Genomic DNA, 17,727 nt, shown 5'->3' with positions numbered 1-17,727 from the left:
TTGCTAAAATTCACGCGGACAAGTTTTGCTTTCTTTTTGATTTTAGGGACAAAGTTTTATCATTTAAGAGTATTTTCTCTCATAACTTTATCACTCAAGTATAATGGAGTATCAGCAATATTGATGTCCCTTTAGTAGAAAGCCTGCTGTTTGTTTCATTAATCTCACTTCCCTTTTACTTTATCATAGTATTTTAGTAACTGTCTGAGTTTCTAACAGTCTATAGTTTCTAAACCATGGGAAGCCATTGCACTTTAAGTTTCTCCGTCCTGCTCTGCAGTTTCTAAATGCCTGACAGGTTTTTATACATTTTGTATTTTAGGGAGTTTATTTGCTATGTCCCCTAAACCCCAGGATGTTGGCATTTATCCTATTTACACATCAACATTACATCTGCACGAAGGTATTGAGAGTTGCATTGAAGTTATTGTGCACGGTGGTATTAAAATGTACTCCATACTGTGAGGGGAGCTCGTCAGGGAATAGCTGGGCCCTGGACTCCCATTACCCAGCATAAAAGTGTCAGCCACTTTAATTACATTCATGCCTTCTCCAGTCCGTTTTTACTGCAGCCGCAATCAGATTTCATGCACACATCTCCAGCTTCTGTCTCAACCATTTGGACCTGGTGAGATGAGGGTTTTTTTTTTTTGTGTGGATTTTTTTTTGGTACATCTGTCTATCTGAAGTCATGATATACGACTTTGAGTCGTGTTGAGAAGTAAAGATATTACAGGTGTCTGCAGCTGGTCATGGACCTTCAGTCACAGGATGAATGCTTTGTCTGGTGCCTCAATGGGAATTTGAGGATTTGTCCCCGGAGTTGTTGATTAAGTTGGCATAGCCAGCCACTAAATATCAGTGCACCCCGCTGAGAGGGATTGTACACAGGACATCGTCGCACAGAGAGGGAGAGGGGTGGGGTGGTGGAGATGTGTGTGTGTGTGTGTGTGTGTGTGTGTGTGTGTGTGTGTGTGTGTGTGTGTGTGTGTGTGTGTGTGTTGGGGGGGGGGGTCAAGTTCCACTGGTCAGACTGTTAGTGAGCGCGGAAGAGGCAGTGTCACTTACTGTTTCACGGCGAAGCTTCCTGACCTTCTAGGAGGGAAAGCGAGATCCCCTCTTGTTTATACTCAGCCATGGATCAGTGCATGGAATATGTCTACATCCTCTCAGCCAATTTCACACAAAGGAGGCGCAGTGTGGGCGGCCGACACAAGCCGTTTCCCCTGGACGATGAGGCCCATCCCTCACTCTCGTCCTCTGTCTGAGACTGGAGGTGGTGAGAGACAGGCAGAGACAGAGGCACTCTACTGCTCCACTGGGCCACAGAACTATCCCCTCCCTGGGGACCCTCATGTTGGGATCAGCCTCTGACTCTGGGTCCTTATCTGGGAGCAGAGGTACTCTCTCAGGCAAACAGAAGATATATTGCTTTATTAGCTCCTTTTTTTTGTTGTTTATATATTTAATTTCTTCACAGTTTAAGTGCGTTTTAATTCTGTGAATGATGATTCTTTGAATACTGTATAGTAAAGAAAAAAAGGCTCCACTCAAAGTGATGTTTTGAAATGACAATCTGAATCATGAAGTGAATTTATAGGCCAAATAAGTGGACATAAAGCACTCAGGTGAATTATCAGAGAAGCCATTAATAACCTCTAATGATTTGAATGTGACAAGCACATTTGCTATAAAAACTATTTATGATGCACATTAAAGTCAAGCTTTTCTTTAAAAGAGAAAAAAGGAAGATTCATGCACATATCAGTCAATGAAATATATAAAAAAACAAAACAATCCTCTAAACTCTTAATTAAAAATAAGGTGGTTCAGTTCAATTCTGCATCAACAATCAAAAGGTAATCAAACCTCAGTGAGTGAGTGATCCCACTTCAGAACCACACAGTGCTCTTGGATGAAGCCTCTTCACTTCATGCCCAATTGATCTAATTACATAAATGGAATTGTCTCTCTCTGTCTCTCTGATATAGTGGTTCCTGTTAGATCCGGCTGTTCGGTTAATTAAGTCTTCATTCTGTCTCACAGTGGTGGACCCGGAAAGACCATCCAATATTCTGTCTGTCTGTCTCTCTCTCTCTCTCTCTCTCACTCTCTCTCTGTCTCCCCCGCTCTCTCTCTCTCTCCCTAAAAAAAAAGCGTTCTTGTCTTGTTTTTCTGTACAGCCCGAGGTGAGCGCAGCCCCAAACACTGTCCTATATACCTCCACGCTGCTCGCCTTGTAATCAGCGACCCCTGTTACTCAATTATGGGGTTTGAATTTGGGCTCTTTGGTGACCTTCTCCCAGTGATCCTACTACTGACCCTTCAATAAGAGCGCAGCCTTCCCACCGCTGCTTTGTGTGTTGCATTGCTTTTTTTTTTTTTTTTCATTTGTGGGATCTTTATGAAGAGGGAAATGAAAGGAAGCGGGTCACTCGTGTTGTGTTCTCACATCCACCCACTTCAGAGGCTCTGAACAGGGGCTTGGTGTTTACTTTGATTCTATGTAGGGTACACCTTAAGTTCAAGGGTTGGAGGGCAGGACGCATCACTCTGTTGTAGGTAGGTAATCATATCCAGCTTTGTGCTCCTTGTACCCCGACACTGAGGGTGGCAGCTTAAAGGCTGTCTGGAGCCTTGTTTCACCACTGGACCATACTTTTGATATCCACAACATCAGCAGCAGCAAGCTCCCTACACCCATCTGTGTGATCCTGGAGGATTCAGCTCAGCTCGGAAGCAGAACCATTTTTTTTATGTACCTCATTTCTAACGGGGTTTAAGATGACATACTAGCCAGCTCCGGGGTGGTTAAAGGTGATGCAAAGATTACAGCTATTTACTGAATTATCTGTCTGTGATACTTCCCTCATATCTCTGCATACATTACCTTGAGCTTGAGTTTAAAGAGCGATTGCTCAGGACATGGAAGTTAAAGAGGCAATTACATAATGAAATGGGCCATCAATTCTGTTCATGGCCTTTTTCTCTTTGAACAGAGATGGCCCAGATACCCCTGGTTTAGCTGACCCAGTAGAAGTACAACTGTTTGTATTAAACTCTCTTTTATCAAGGGACTTCGAAACTGCACGGGTCTGTCTGGCTTTCTATCTCTGTTCTATAATTTGGTTATTAATTACCCTTCCTCTTGGAGCAGCAGTGGCCATTGTATTTACAGCGTTTCCATGGTGACTAGCCCATTTATAAGGTTTGTGTGAGTATCAAAACAAGACCTGTATTCATATGGCCTCCATCTAAATATAGCCCTGCCTCATAATGTGGAGGTTATTACAGTGAAATTAACACTGCTCCGTTGCGGTCTGTGTTATATTACAGGATTGTAATATTCAGCAGTTCCACAGATTGATAGAGAAATGCAGAAAGAAAGCAGATTTTGCATTCTGGTATTATTGATGTCAAATATTGATATTCAAGATTGTGAAATGCTTGGTGATTGTGATTAAGAGCTAAAATCATAAATACAAGATATTAACTGTTTGCACTTTACTTTGCAGTTCAGTTGTAATATCATAATAGTATATACAAATTTTGAGCACATCATTTTAAATTAAAAACTCAAAGTTTTGTGATAAATTCAGAAGTTATCATGTGCATTAGTCATACCTGTAAGGCTTAAATCCAATAATATATACATTTAAAAAAAAAAATAGCTACCAGGGCACAAAGTGGCACAGGAATGAGTCCTTCTACTCAGAAATCGGTCAGGATTGTCGAACGTTCTCCTCTCATTTTCAAGTCAGTTGATGTTTTTTTGAAAGTTTTTTTTTTTTTAAATAAGGCCTGTGCTTATCACAAGCTTAAGATAGTTTATAGATAGTTTTGTTTTACGGCAGAAAAAACAACAATAAATACCACACGGGTGGACATAAAACACCGTCAGGCTGAAGAGAGAAGAAACGCTAAGCTAGCTGCAGTGACGTTGAAGTCATGCGTCTGGTCAATGGTGTGGTTTTCTCACAGCATAACGTTGGCTTTGTGCTGTTAAAAATTGCTTTTATGTTTCAAAAATAAGAAAATGTTTTAATTTGGGAAGATTATTATGCAGAGCAAACCATGTCTCATAAAACTTTGTTCGCCATATTTTCTGCTATACTTTCAAATCCAAAGTAAAAATCCCATTTATTTTTGATGGAGGGAATCCATGGTGATGCTAACTTCCAGATTGGCTTACAAAAATTCCTGTAGCACTCGATAGCTAATGATACAGTAATGATGCGTTGCAGGCAGTCATTGCAATAGAGATTAATTGTTTCTCATCAGAAGATTCTTTACTGTGAGTGGAACTGGATGAGTCAAATGTGTTGTCTACTGATCATTTTCATGATGTGTTTCATGTGATCCAGTAGACAGTCTTTCTTATTTTTGTCTCTGTGATTAAAAGCATTTAGTCACAATGTTCTAATGCTAAAATTTAAATTAATCTCTAATTTATTGGATTGGTAAGGAAACAAGGTTTGTTGCTCTGTTAGTAACTGTCTGCCTTCGGGTGAGGGATAACATTGTGTTCAGTATTGTTTTCTTACCTGTACTTTATGATCGAAAACTATTTGTCCTTAGTGACAAAACACAGTACTACCACTCTGTTCGTACACCCACATTGAAACTTTAAAATGAAATGCTGCCTGTGCCATGATGTGCAACCACGTTTTGGTTTCGGTCTGTGATGGCGTGAGTTTCTGTGGTCTGAGGAAAGTACAGCAGGCTGCGTGTCCTCAGCAACCCCTGTCCTGCTCAGTATGACAGCTTTAGTTTGTCCTTCTTGTGTGGAGAGTGAAAGAGTCAGATAGTTGGTGGCTCTTATTTGGGCCCAAACAAGGCCCACACCTTCTGTCACAGCCTCCAGCCCTGGGCCCGACGGCAACCTGCTGCCAGGCCTATGTGCACTGCCAGTTGTAGTTTTTAATTGGCCATCTGGGGAAAGCTGGATCTAGTGCCTGGATATTAATCAGTAAATTAACCCAGCCATAATACAGCTCCCTCCCAGTGGAGACCCGGCAGCTGTGGGCAGAGAAAGAGAGAGTAAGAACGCAAAAGAGAGATGAACCATAGGCTGAAGAGGCTGAAAAGGGAGGCTCCCGAATGGACTGGCTCGTGATTGAACATTTCCTCCGTGTCCCTTGCCACGCTCCCCTGTCTGCAGCACCGCTGACCCCCAATTTGTCTGACAATCACATGGAGGATTATCTCCAGCATGTCAGTGCAGATGTCACAGGTTCCTCTCACTAAGGACAAAGCTGCAAATTCAGAGTTAAAGCTTGCTTTTCTGGCCAAAACTGACAGCTGTATTGAAAGCTGGAATGATTGGAGGGAGAGTGCTCTACTAAAGTTCAGGGGGAGGTTACCTCTGCAAGGTCTTTCTGTGTGGAAAACTCTGTGTGTGTCTGTGTGTTTGTGTGTGTGTGTGTGTGTGTGTGTGTGTGTGGGGCGCATGTGTGTGTGACTATCATTAGTGTGTTTGACTGACTGGAATTGCCGGCAGTCCCCAGAGTTAACCAATTAAAAGGCTAATGAAGATTATTATTATAATTAAGCTAAATTATCATAATAGCCGGTGCTTACAGTTTTAGTGTTAAGTTTGAATATACTGAGAATAGGAACCACACACACACACACACACACACACACACACACACACACACACACACACACACTTCTAATAGATAATGGCCGTCTACCTTGAGACAAGAGTTCAAATGATTGCTTTCCTATCAGAGCTGCAGCTATTGATTATTTAGTAGTAGATTGTCTTAATGTCTTGATTCCATCAATTAACTATTTTGATAAAAACTAAACAAATTAAAGTTACAACAAATTGATTTAGTCTTCAACATGACAAGGGACCCTGCTTTTTTGGATTTGTTTTTTTTAGAGGAGTCACAATTTGTGACTATCGACGAAATCTCCAATATTCTATTCATTAAACAGATCGACTTCACTTTCCACCACGAAAGTTATATCGTATATTGACTCAAATAAAACTGAAAAACAATTTATAGATTCAACCGCCAGACATTTCCTTTTGGCTGACCGATTCGATCAAGCAAATCTTGCAAATCAAGGTAATTCATCACATTAATGAAATCATCCTGTAAATGCAACATTGTCATGAAGTCATGCTCATTCATTTGCAACAGTGCCCACCCCCGCAACCTGACACAACCAGAGAATTTACAGATGTAGCTGGAGAGCAGCGTCTCTGCAGGTTGACTACTGTCTATGGCAGTAGCAGCCGGTGGTTGAAACAGAGTTTGAAGCAGGAAACGTGAGGATGCAACAATTCTCTTGACTGCCGTGATGTTTGCCGATAGAAAGCCAATCCCTTTCTTCTGTGGATGTGCAGAATGACCGAGAGAGTGAGAGTGACTGAACATGCTAATTTGTCAGATCTACAGCTGTACATCTTGTCATTTTAATTTGGCTAGTAGATGCCAACTGTCAACTGCCAGCTAGATACCATTGTAGAGAATTATCCACATGACTATTTCCTCTCCTTTTCAAATCTCATTGTACTGTGTATAATGACAATTAAGGCTTTCTATTCTATTCTATTCTGTTCCTCTCAATGTTAGATGTACCTGCAATTCTCAATTAACAGTATAAATCAATAATGGCTTACTGACCTTTTTTGGGTGAAATTTGAAACTGCGTCCCTTATAATGTAATATGGCTACAAATAGTTGAGCAGAGAAATCTGTCATCAAATGTACCTTTTTTTTTTTAAATCAATCAGTGCTTCATTTGTTTAATCAGATGGGCCTCTGATGTAATAAAATAATAAGAACTTCTCTGTTATGGTTTGGTAAAACCGGGACTGAAAGATATCTGTTACACTAAATGACACCCAGCATTCATATTATGATCAGGAAGCCGTATCAGGATCTTTACAACCTTCAAGTCGTACTCGAGGTCCAACAGCCACAACATTAACAAAACGCAAAACAGCACCACAGCAGTGGGTGTCACAATACATCACAAGGAAGCAATGTCAACCACTGACCCGCTCTACCTCTTATATATTTATGCATAGCAAACACAAAAGACTCAAACCCGCACAGCTTCTGCCATTTGACCCAGCGAAGGGGCTTTTATGGTGTGATGTCATCACGCCCCATTGTCATAAATGAACCTCCTCACTTCTCCGCCTGCCTGTCAATAAATTTTCAAGGGGCCTCGGTCATACGTCTCTACTCTACTGTGCCTCTTGATGGACATGAAATAATTGTCATGCAAAGAGTTGAACGTTTCCTTTTCTAATTTTAAGGGTCAACAGCATTTTAATACCATTTTAAACACACACACACACACTGTTTTTTATGATGCATGTACAAGCCGCTTTTGATAGCTTAACCAGCCAAGCATGGTTAAAGAGAGAAACCATTGCAGCTGCTTCCAGGACCCACTTAATTTAGTCCCCTGACCCCGGTTCACCTGAGTCTGCATGGAAATCATAATGCAATTCAAGTGTGAAGAAAAATGATATACCGTGTATTTACCCCAAATATTTATGCAGGGCCTACTAACGGTCATGCTTACTCCTAATAAAGGGAAAGTGATGCCTTGTAACACTGGCTGTGCCGGGTTGCTGCTACAGCGCCTGAGGCCATTGTTTCCTCCATTATCATTTTCATTGGATTCTATACAGGGCTGTGTTTGCAGTGTTTACAACGCTGGCTTCATATATATTGTCGGCCTAAGGTGTTTTACAGAGCCGTTTTGGATAGTGAAAGATTTCTTCCAGAAATTTTGGCTTTATTGTCAATAAAAATGTCCGCAGTTGGCATGATCTAATCTGAATCACGCGTGGGCTGTGTTTACTGACATCTTATTTGGGGAAAAAAAAATCCTGAAAGATGCTCCGCTAAGGAAGCTGTGTTTTCTGATATAAGTGCGCGTATGATCTCTAGGTGTTTTTTTTCCCCCCTCTATCCTATTATATTCCTCTGTCCACTCAAGGTTGCAGTTCACTGAAACTGACAGCTGCTGCGGGGGTCTAACAATGCGTCTATTGTTTAACATCCCTGGGATCTGCTGACCTGACGATACCAAGCACTACCTGAGGGATGAAAAGCCAAGTTAAAAAAACACAATGGGATCACGGAGAAGATTGTCTGTACAGTTACCACCCCTGAAGAGGGCTGTTATTCTACACTTCAGTGTCTTAAGAAGTATGTCAATAGCTATTACCCTCCTAATAAGTGGACAACAGTGGAGGGAAGCTCCCCGAGGCACAATCATGTCCTTTAGTGCCACGGCAACAAGTCCTCTAAATTAAATGACAAAATCTGTTATAAATCCATGGAGTTTAAGACCACAAATTAAAGGGTTTTCTTATCTCACATCCACATTTGTGATGTACATTTTAAGCAATATTAATATTCGATAATCACTATACCAATAATCCCTCCTGACAGCAGGTCAGAGTGGAGAGGAGTTAGCGGTCCGTAAGCGAGAGTGTACAGGTTGAACTGCAGTTTTTAGTGAATAAAAACTACGTTATGCATCACAGTATCATGACGTGCTGACGTAAAGAGCCAAGCCCAAGCTGATTTCACACAAATGGCCATCAGCCAGTGTATGCTGGTTTGTTGTGGTTAGCCGTTAGCAAGTAGCTCTGCTTCCTCTTTCATTGTTGCACTTCTGATGATTCTGTTTCGGTTCAGTTTATTTACGCACATGGTGACCCAGGAGTTAAACCAGGGCAACTGGTATTTAGAGCAGGTCTAGAATGTTCAGACTAACAATTTCACTGTCATAGAAATTACATTTGTCGTTCTTTTGTTGCTAAACGGCAGTCGGCAAACAGCTTTTGGGTGTATTATTCGCACCTTCTGGCAGTAGTCGTGTATTACTACCAGGCTAGTACTATATACGATGGCAAAAGTCATATAAAATACTGTGATATTTTTATTATATTGGAAAATCATAATTCCTGCTATCAGAGGGATGACGTCAGTTCTCTGCAACCTCCAAAATATCATCAGATATATAAATATATAATACTGACACATGTAAAAACTAGATCGAGAAAAAAGATATGGTGCATCCCTTCAAATTATTAAATCGATAACATTAGAAGACCGTCATGTCCAAGTCAAGTGATTCGTCGATCCACTGCAGCCTCCTCACGTTGTGGAATTTGTTGCGGTAAATTTACCCCAACCAATAATTAGTAAAGCCGCTAGAGGGCTTCTGTCACTTGAACGTAACTAAATGTCATTTGGGGGGAACTTGCGTTAATGACTGACCCTAACGTTTTTCTGGAGAGGAGCGGAGGGGAGGTCTGTTTACGATAGTGAGGCTAGCGATCCTCCAGAAGCCTATTAGACTACTGTGGCTGTATAAAGAGTCACACAGACAGAGGGTGTCTCATCAGTGCTGATAACAGGGTATCTGGTCAAGTCATTAGCTCTCCTCTTATTGAATTCCAGCCAAATAGACCAAATGAAGCTAAATAAAGCTATAGATGGTGAGGAGCCTACAGCCCATTAATATGCTGCCTCCTCTCCCTAAAGCCGCAGACATGCTCTTCCTTTTACTCTCTCCCTTCTTTTCCTCTTTTCTCCTCTGTCAGGTCATCTCTTCTTCCCTCCCTCCTCATTCTCTCTCCTCCCTCACTTCCTCCTTGTCTGGGGGCCCTAATGGTGAGCATGTACAGCAGCTTTGACACCATCACATCTGCTGGCAGAGAGGGTCTCTCCCTCACCACACAGCCTGCTAATGAGATCTTCCCCCATTTAATTAATACCATAAGAATTTTAATTCTGACTGAATCAATTTAATGTGATGTGATTTTGTCAGCTCTATTCCCTAAGTAAGGAAAAAAACAGAGCGGGCCCTGATGCTTATTACATACATCATTTCACGGGCCCTGCATTCCCTGCTGACTTAAACAAATTCTAATTAAGACTAATTAAAGCATCATTTATGAAAACGCTTGTGATAGTTATGCAAACATTCTGGGTGGGTATGCTCTGCATGATAATTACCCCCTGGTTTAAATTAAGACCTGTTCCCTGGCAATTATGCTAGCCACACAGCAGCAGCACCTCACGGAAAACCTTCTTCATTCAATTCCTGCAATTAAATATGAGACCTGGCTTCTGAACTACCTGCTCAGAATGGATTTTATAAGAGCAAAAGAACAAAAAAAAAAGATGTTTATATGTTGTTTTTCCTTCCGTTCTGTTAGGTAGAATAAATAGAAGCACATCAGAGCCACATCAGGGTTAAAGTGATGATCATAAAGCAGCTAGCGGTGACTGATATCTGAGCTGACACCCGCTGCCTTTGTATGAGGTGATTAGTGTTTTCTAGGTGAGGTTTTGTCACATTAATGCTGGTTAGGCAGATGTGAGCAGATGTGCTGTCTTCAATCTCGACTTACTTCAAATACCACTTCAACTGCACAGCATCTTTTTTTGGTTTTTATTTCATTTTCATATATATTTTTTAGATTTATCCTAATTTGACTCTTATCTCAGACCAGACAGATCAGCATATTTGATGATCCAGTTGGACTTTTTTTTTCTTCCCTCTTCCAAATATTAATAAAGCAAAAGAAAAGCTGCTGCTGCTACGATGTGAACGCTGTTGAAAAAAATGACTTGATGAAGTTTATTAAGAGAGCCAGATTTCCTCTCTTTAAACGCTGATTCAGTAGCTTATGTTAGCTGGCTGTTAATAGACTTCCTGCAGAACTCAACCTCTTTATCAGGCTTTTAGCAGGAGTTTACAGCATTACATTACACCTATCAGCTCTGTTGATTCACCAGCACACTCCCAGCAATACATTGTTTCACGGTGCTGGACGAGGCTGTTCTTACTGCAGGCACTATTTCAGCCACTTAAGACATGTTAATGGCCCTGAAACCTAAACAGTCAAGGAATATATTTCATGGTTGTCTATCAGCTCATTGTATATATGTGTGTATATACGTGTGTGTGTGTGTATAAAAAAAATAAAAATCCTTCCATTTAAAATCCAATATATGTCCTTCCAGTTAAAAACATGCAAGGCTGCATATGTTGGATGATAATTCATCACGTTTAAATGCTTTTAATAAAGCTAAGACTTCCCCGCGCTCAGATGGCTCGACGTGTTGTTTATGTGTTTGCACAACACTTGTCACTTCTGTCGTGTTTGTTTGCTCTTCCCTGTGTCTTCGATTTTGGCAACGCCGCAGCATTATTGCGTTTTACTTCATGAGAGGCAGCTGGTTCAATAAAATGAGTGAGTGGGGGAAAAAAAGCAGGCCTTATTCCCAAATCAGTTGCCGGTAAGGAACTGGAGCGGCAGGGAGCAGACCCCGGTTCCACCCACGTCCTGTTGTATGTGCGCTGCTTCTCCCTGTACATGCAGATGGCACAGCACTCCCAGATATCATTTGAGGTAATCTAATCCCTCCACTGCTCCCTCTAGAAAGGAGGAGTATTAGCGGCCATATGTCAACCAGATTTGTCAGATTATTCATTACAATTAATTGCTGTTCTACTTAAGGCCTTTAAGGCTGTGAATTGCTCCAAAATCTATTGCAAACACAAAAATTATGAGTAAAAGACTTTGGCCCTGTCATTCAAATTTCAGGCTGACCTTTAGCGGAGCCTGGCTTTTCAGAGGGAGTGCAGGAGAGAGAGCCTTTCTAATTGGTGTTTCTTCAGTCTTCTTTTTTTATTTTCCATCTGCAGGTAGAGCGTCTGTCTCTATTGACAAGGAATACAGGAGAGACTGTTGTGCCAGTCCAAGTGATTACAGAGCTGCCCACTGAAGTCCACTGCTGGTGGGTTTTGTTGCAGCATTCGCTCCACTAACTACTCTTACATTTGCATTATTTGCAATTTGTTTTGTTTATTGTTGGGATGCAGTAACAACATAGTTAGCGTTCTACACACTGTACACTGTCAACTGAATTTCAATGTGGACCTTTTTCGAAGGTTGGCTGCAAGGCAGCCTAATAGCCACCTGAATTAATGTGCTGTCCAAGGACATGAGCCATAATACTTTGGTGATTAATGTTTCACTGGTGCTCTGCTTCCATAGTTAGGGCTCACACCCCAGAGATAAACTATTCACTATATACTCAAATCACACTCAGCCAACACACAGATGCACATTCAAATCAGATTTCTTAATTGTGCAGTGTCGTCTTTTTTTTAAAGAAAAAAAATGACACTAAATATTTATTTCAAATTCAATTTTCCCAAATCACGCCAAGTAGTCCTTGAAGAAAAAGTCAGAGCAAATTATGATCGACTCTGATTATGATTACAATCCAGGGGTTGATACATCGCTGATGATGTATTTTGGTTCATTACGGAGTTAAGACACTAGAGGAGTGACTTTAAGCCGGTCTGATTGGCCCACTTAATTTTGCTTTATGAGATAGGGCTCACCCAGCAGGATTTAGCGACTCCGTGTTAGGGCTGAAGTAGGAGGAGAAAATCTCTCCCAGGTCATATTATCAGGCCAGAGTTAATGAGAAGGTGGAGGCAAGAGAATCCATCAACATATCAATCTTCACCACCTCTCCTTTCACCTCTGCTTCTACTGCTTTTTATCTTTTCCACCTTGATCATCATTAGTGGAATTGTCATATCCCAGGTTATATCTTATATTTCACATTCAAGGTTTATGTAGTTTACCTAATAATTAAAGGAAATCTTTTTGTTCTGCATATTAGAGCTATTATTGTGTAGGATTCAGTGTGAAATTGCTGATCATTAATCACAGGCAGGAGGGTCCTTCCACCTCTGTCCACTTTCTTATCGCATCCGACGTCTCAGGCTGCCTCAGAGCACCTCAATGAGCTCTCATTTCCAGCTGTATATCTGGAGAAGGAGGTGTTGAAATATTTCAGATTCTCCTCTACACTCGCGGCAGCGGCGGATCGATGCTCTAAATGCTGGTTGCCTGGCCTCGTCTCATCACTGTACTCTTGCTGACTGACACATCCTCATTATATAACAATGCGGTTGCCACTAAAGGTCATTCTCCCAACATCATCACACACACAATCAAAACCACAAACTTCATATATCAAGGAGATAGTAAATAGCTTCAGGGTTTATTTTCTGCTGCCACAAAAATTCGATTTGTAAAACTGAAGTTGGGATGACTTGCATTTAAAATCTTATGTTGTAACTGTGATGGAGAAAAACAATTTAGGAGATAAATAAGACTTCCTTGTGGTGTTGATGACTTAAGTCTGCTATTTAAAAGTCAAAACCTAAATTTAAGATCCCAGCTGTTCGATTATATTTATTGGAGGAGATCCGTGCAAGCTGCTAATTTTTTTTTCTCCCTCCAGTGTCAGTGGTAGGTTGTCATGCAAAGAAGTGTCAAAGTAAAAAAAAAAAACAAGGAAAGAAAAAAAAAAAAAACGGAAACACACCCCTCTCCTCCATATTACCATAATGAGGAAAACACACTTAGTGGGCCATGACCTGGTGTCATCTGATTATACCCATGATTAATGATATCCTTTTACCAAAACATGCCACTACTGTAACTGTCTAGGATTAAAAGCAGCAGATGGTAATGTATTCATGCTTTCAGTAATGTCTTCTTATACCCAGTATTAACCTGTGTGTGTGTGTGTGTGTGTGTGTATGTATGTTTAATACTTGCCAAGGTGCATTGTTTTATAATGGAATTTTCTGCAGAAAACATTTTATTTTCTTCTGTCAATGTAAGAAGAAAGAATAGTTGTATTATTAGCTTTATGTGACAGTGTTGTGTCTCAGTGCTTGTTATTATCTTCTTTTTGTAAGCTATAAATGACGTGAACATCCGGCACCATCTGTGGGAGAATAAAACCAATTCAGTTTTCATACTGGGTCCAGCTGTGGAAACATGCATATTTGCTGTTGGATCACTAGTGTTAGCTTGTTTTCTGTTTTCAAAGTAGAATTAAAGAAAGTTGTTTCATATACTGTATCTAACTGATCTAAGTGTGTGCTAAATAACATACGGGGCTACAGACTGGGCTTGTAACCATGGCATGAGAGGATACCTTTCACACAGTGAACCACTGCTGAGGTAAAGCACATCTCTGGTTTGATTTGCACCTCACATGAGTGTTCCTTGAATGGATCATGGAGAGGATAAATGCTCACATTCCATCAGCTCTTTACAGGGGTGCTGCAAGGCTCAGTGCTGGAACCCCCTCTCTTTACATTATACACCAAATCTTTGGGTCCAGTTATCTAATATCTAGCTATCTCCTCATATCACTGCTACGAGGATAATACCTAGTGACATCATTCCAGTAAGATGACCCGACATTCTCTGTGAAAATACATTCACTTGGATGTAGGAACACTATACAATTGTATCTTGAAGACTGAGCTCTTGGCCATGTCAACATACAAACACCCCCAACACCACCACACATTGTACTACTATCTGGTGTCAGCCTGGAAGACATGCTTCACATATATCCTACAGGAAGCCATATTCAGCTCATACACAGTAACAATTAAATAAAAATAATGAGGGAAACATGCATGGAAGAACAAGAGGAGATGCACTGTATAGTAGAATTATAATAATGTGAGCAACAACAAACAATCTATGAAAGTCTGCTTCCATTTTGGTTTACGCGAGCACATGTATAGATGCAGGCGCATGCTGTCACAACAAATCGGTACACAGTAATTCACACAGACTCAAGAAACGCCCTCTGATAGACCCTTGACCCTTGGATGTGGTAAGTATGAAGCTAACGACGGTCAAAGAGCAGCTCCACTGGAGTCAGTGTTGCAAGACTCTGCGTTAGTGACCTGACAAGAGGTTGGACATGAACTAAATACAATCCCAGGTAGTTTACAGTTTAGCAGCATTCCTTTTGAATTCTAAAGCACAGTTCACACCCTGTATAGAAGACCTAATTGTTTAAAACAACTGCAATAAATTCGAGTGCTGTTCCTCACTTATTAGTGGACTTGGATTAAAAGCCTTAGCCGTCAAGAACATTTCAAAGTAAAACGCTGAAATACAAGTGACATTTGTGTTGTTATCACTCAAGTCTCTAAGATACCAACGTCCAGTCGATGATTCAGTTGAAAATATTTTCCTCTGCTTTTTCCTCTGTCAAGACGCCGTGTCAACAAAGCCCCCAGTGTTGTCGCGATGTAGGAGCTACAATGTCAGTCTGTCTGCTTAATTGCGAGTGGGATGAATGTTAATTTACTCAGTCAAGAACTCTCTTTGTAGCAATTTTATAGCCCAGAGGTGTAGATTTACATCTTAGGGATACAATGAGTGTTAGCTTGTGCTAAAACGGGGGTGATAGGGCTGCATTCCTCGACATCCCACAGCATATTGTTCCTTTGTTTATGAACACTTTTCTGCCAAGGAGCAGTCCTGGTCGGGGTAGGTGTTGAGGATGGGGGGGGGGTGTTCTGGCCGACAGCTGAACTTGAACAAAAGGCAACACTCTATATTTGCTCTGTCTGCATGCTCGGCGTCACAGAGGAGGAAGATGATATAACTGTGTACTGTTTTTTTCCCTCTGTATTGAATAGGGTGTGTGAATTTCTGGCGCATTTGTTTATAACCTCTAAAACGCATCTGCAGTCTTTAGAATGAACAAGTTCCCATTTGCTCAGACGTTCCGGAGATTTACAGTACTTCACTAGTACAAAGCGTAATACTGTGTAATTATAAGAGAGGTGGTCCTAGCCTAGGGGGATTTCTGCTAGATTTCACAGGAAAGGTTCCTGTGCTCTTCATAAGCATGTTCAAAAAACCCAACCCTGCATTTGTGTATTGGGCTGTCAAAAAATTAAATGAAAAGTCATTCTAATAGGCAACCCTTGGCCTAGATCATATTTCCTGTCAATTATGAAAGTATGAAGTCATGCATAGTTATGAGGCATGGGCGGACCTATTAAAATTCAGAAATTATGTGTGTTTAGAACAGGTTACCACTTAATTCCATGTTGTCATGTAGAACTAATGCAGCTCCCTACTGTATACTTTAAAAGGAGGCAGGTGTGTTACTCTCCAAATTTAATTATTTGATTTTAAATACCACATTTGGAAGAAAAAAAAAAAAAAAAGCAAATGCATGTGCTTTAGTGACATTGTCTTTATAATCAGTTGTTTGTTTAAAGCCAGAAGATGCATAGGGACTATTCTCTCTCCAACTGCCACAACAATAAGCTAATTGTTTTGTGGTAATTACACCTTCCTCACCAGTAAACGTTTTGTAGACCTCTTGGGCTCTTGTGTAACTCAGGTGTGTGTAATTACATTTCTTAAGGTCAAACCTTTCACCAGGATAAATTAGTGAAATTGCATAGTTGACCACTGCAGGGCATGGTTCCAAATGCAATTATCTTTGTTAATAGTTCTGCTCTTGATTGCGTAAAAGAAGCATGTTGAAGAGGAAAAAAACTTTAAGAATTGTTGCACAATATCTCCGGGCTGTAAAACAACCCTTCAAAATGCTGAAGTGCTTGGGTATTCAATCCTAAATGCCTGTATACATACCATTTGATTTGTTTTCTCTCACCATGTGGTGCCTGGTGTGAGATATTGATCAGAACATATCCTGGTCAATCAACTAAATGATTGTCTATAAGCAGCCAGCAGCTTCTCCTGCAGGCTGGAAGGCATGAAAGGCTTCTGGAGGAAACCAAATTATAGCAGCCCTGATATGAAGCGCCTGGCCACTGATAGTTCCCAGCAGCCTCTCACAACTGAGCAATGCAAATGTACAATAAACAGGCCCTAAGCTGGTGGAGGTCTTTCAATCACACATGGGCAATAGTTCAACCCCTGCCATGCATAATCCCAGTCTTGAAACCCCTGGGACTCCAGCCTCCAACCTGCTCAATGGCACAAAGATATTAGATAGCGATATGTAGATTCACTAGGTAAACACACTCTCTCGATAGCACAATACAATCTCTTTCTTACCAGGAATATATTTGAAGCTAAATTCTGCTTTCTTCTGAGGGAAGGCTCAAATTGAAGGCTTAGCCTGGTGCCATCAAAATTCAATGCAGTTGTTTGCTTTGTTTAATGTCCTGGATATATCTCTTGCTGGGAAGAAATTGGTATCTCCTCTTTGTGAATTAAGTTGCCCTGGTGTTTGCATTATAGACTTGGCAAGACTGAAGAGAAGAAAGAGAGCCTGTGTAGGAGGGGTGGGAATGTGTGTTGATGAGTGGTAAAGCAGAAGTGGAAAGTAAAACTGGAATGGTTAAAAAGTGGGCGCAGAAATAAACATCGCAAAGAAAAAGAACGGGGGTTTTATCTTGAAAGCCTGTGAGTGACTTTACGTCGGTAATTTTACAGGTTGATTTTTTCCTCTACGGGTACATGATTATGTCATTCATGTAGACTGGTGAAGAGTACTGAAACCACATGTGGGTCCAGCAGACCAGTGGCACACTTCCAGTATCAGCGAAGCCAGGATGGAGAAAAATGAGAAGTGCACACACACACGCATGCAAACACACACGGAGCAGGAAGAGCGTCTGTCTGTTTGTGGGGGAGGGTGATAAGGGATAGAGGAGAATGGACGGGTGGTTGGGTGGGGAGATGAGGGCTGTTGACAATGTTCTCAAGCCCCCCCCCCCACCTCACAAGCAGCTCAGCAGTCCCAGCAGGAGACACTCTTGCTTGGGAAGAGGGTCCTTCTGGCCAGTGGGGGGCAGGGAGTGTGATGGTGGGGGTGCAGTGATAGAGACGACACAGGC

The 17,727-nt window shown here is 41.2% G+C and overlaps 1 long non-coding RNA gene across 1 annotated transcript in view; it reads left to right on the top strand.

The window, feature by feature from the left end:
* The window catches only part of LOC147251984 (uncharacterized), a 36,029-nt gene extending 24,226 nt beyond the window's left edge, over positions 1-11,803 (top strand). The window contains exon 5 of the long non-coding RNA XR_015118824.1: positions 11,707-11,803. This is a non-coding gene — a long non-coding RNA (uncharacterized LOC147251984). The remainder of the gene's footprint in view (positions 1-11,706) is intronic.
* The last annotated feature ends 5,924 nt before the right edge of the window (positions 11,804-17,727 follow it).

The sequence above is a fragment of the Aulostomus chinensis genome, chromosome 12, assembly GCF_037954235.1.
Source record: "Aulostomus chinensis isolate RoL2024-O1b breed Wild chromosome 12, RoL_Achi_v1.0, whole genome shotgun sequence".
Taxonomy (NCBI): domain Eukaryota; kingdom Metazoa; phylum Chordata; class Actinopteri; order Syngnathiformes; family Aulostomidae; genus Aulostomus; species Aulostomus chinensis.
The sequence above is the reverse complement of the archived record's forward strand: the minus strand, read 5'-3'. Positions and strand labels throughout refer to the sequence as shown.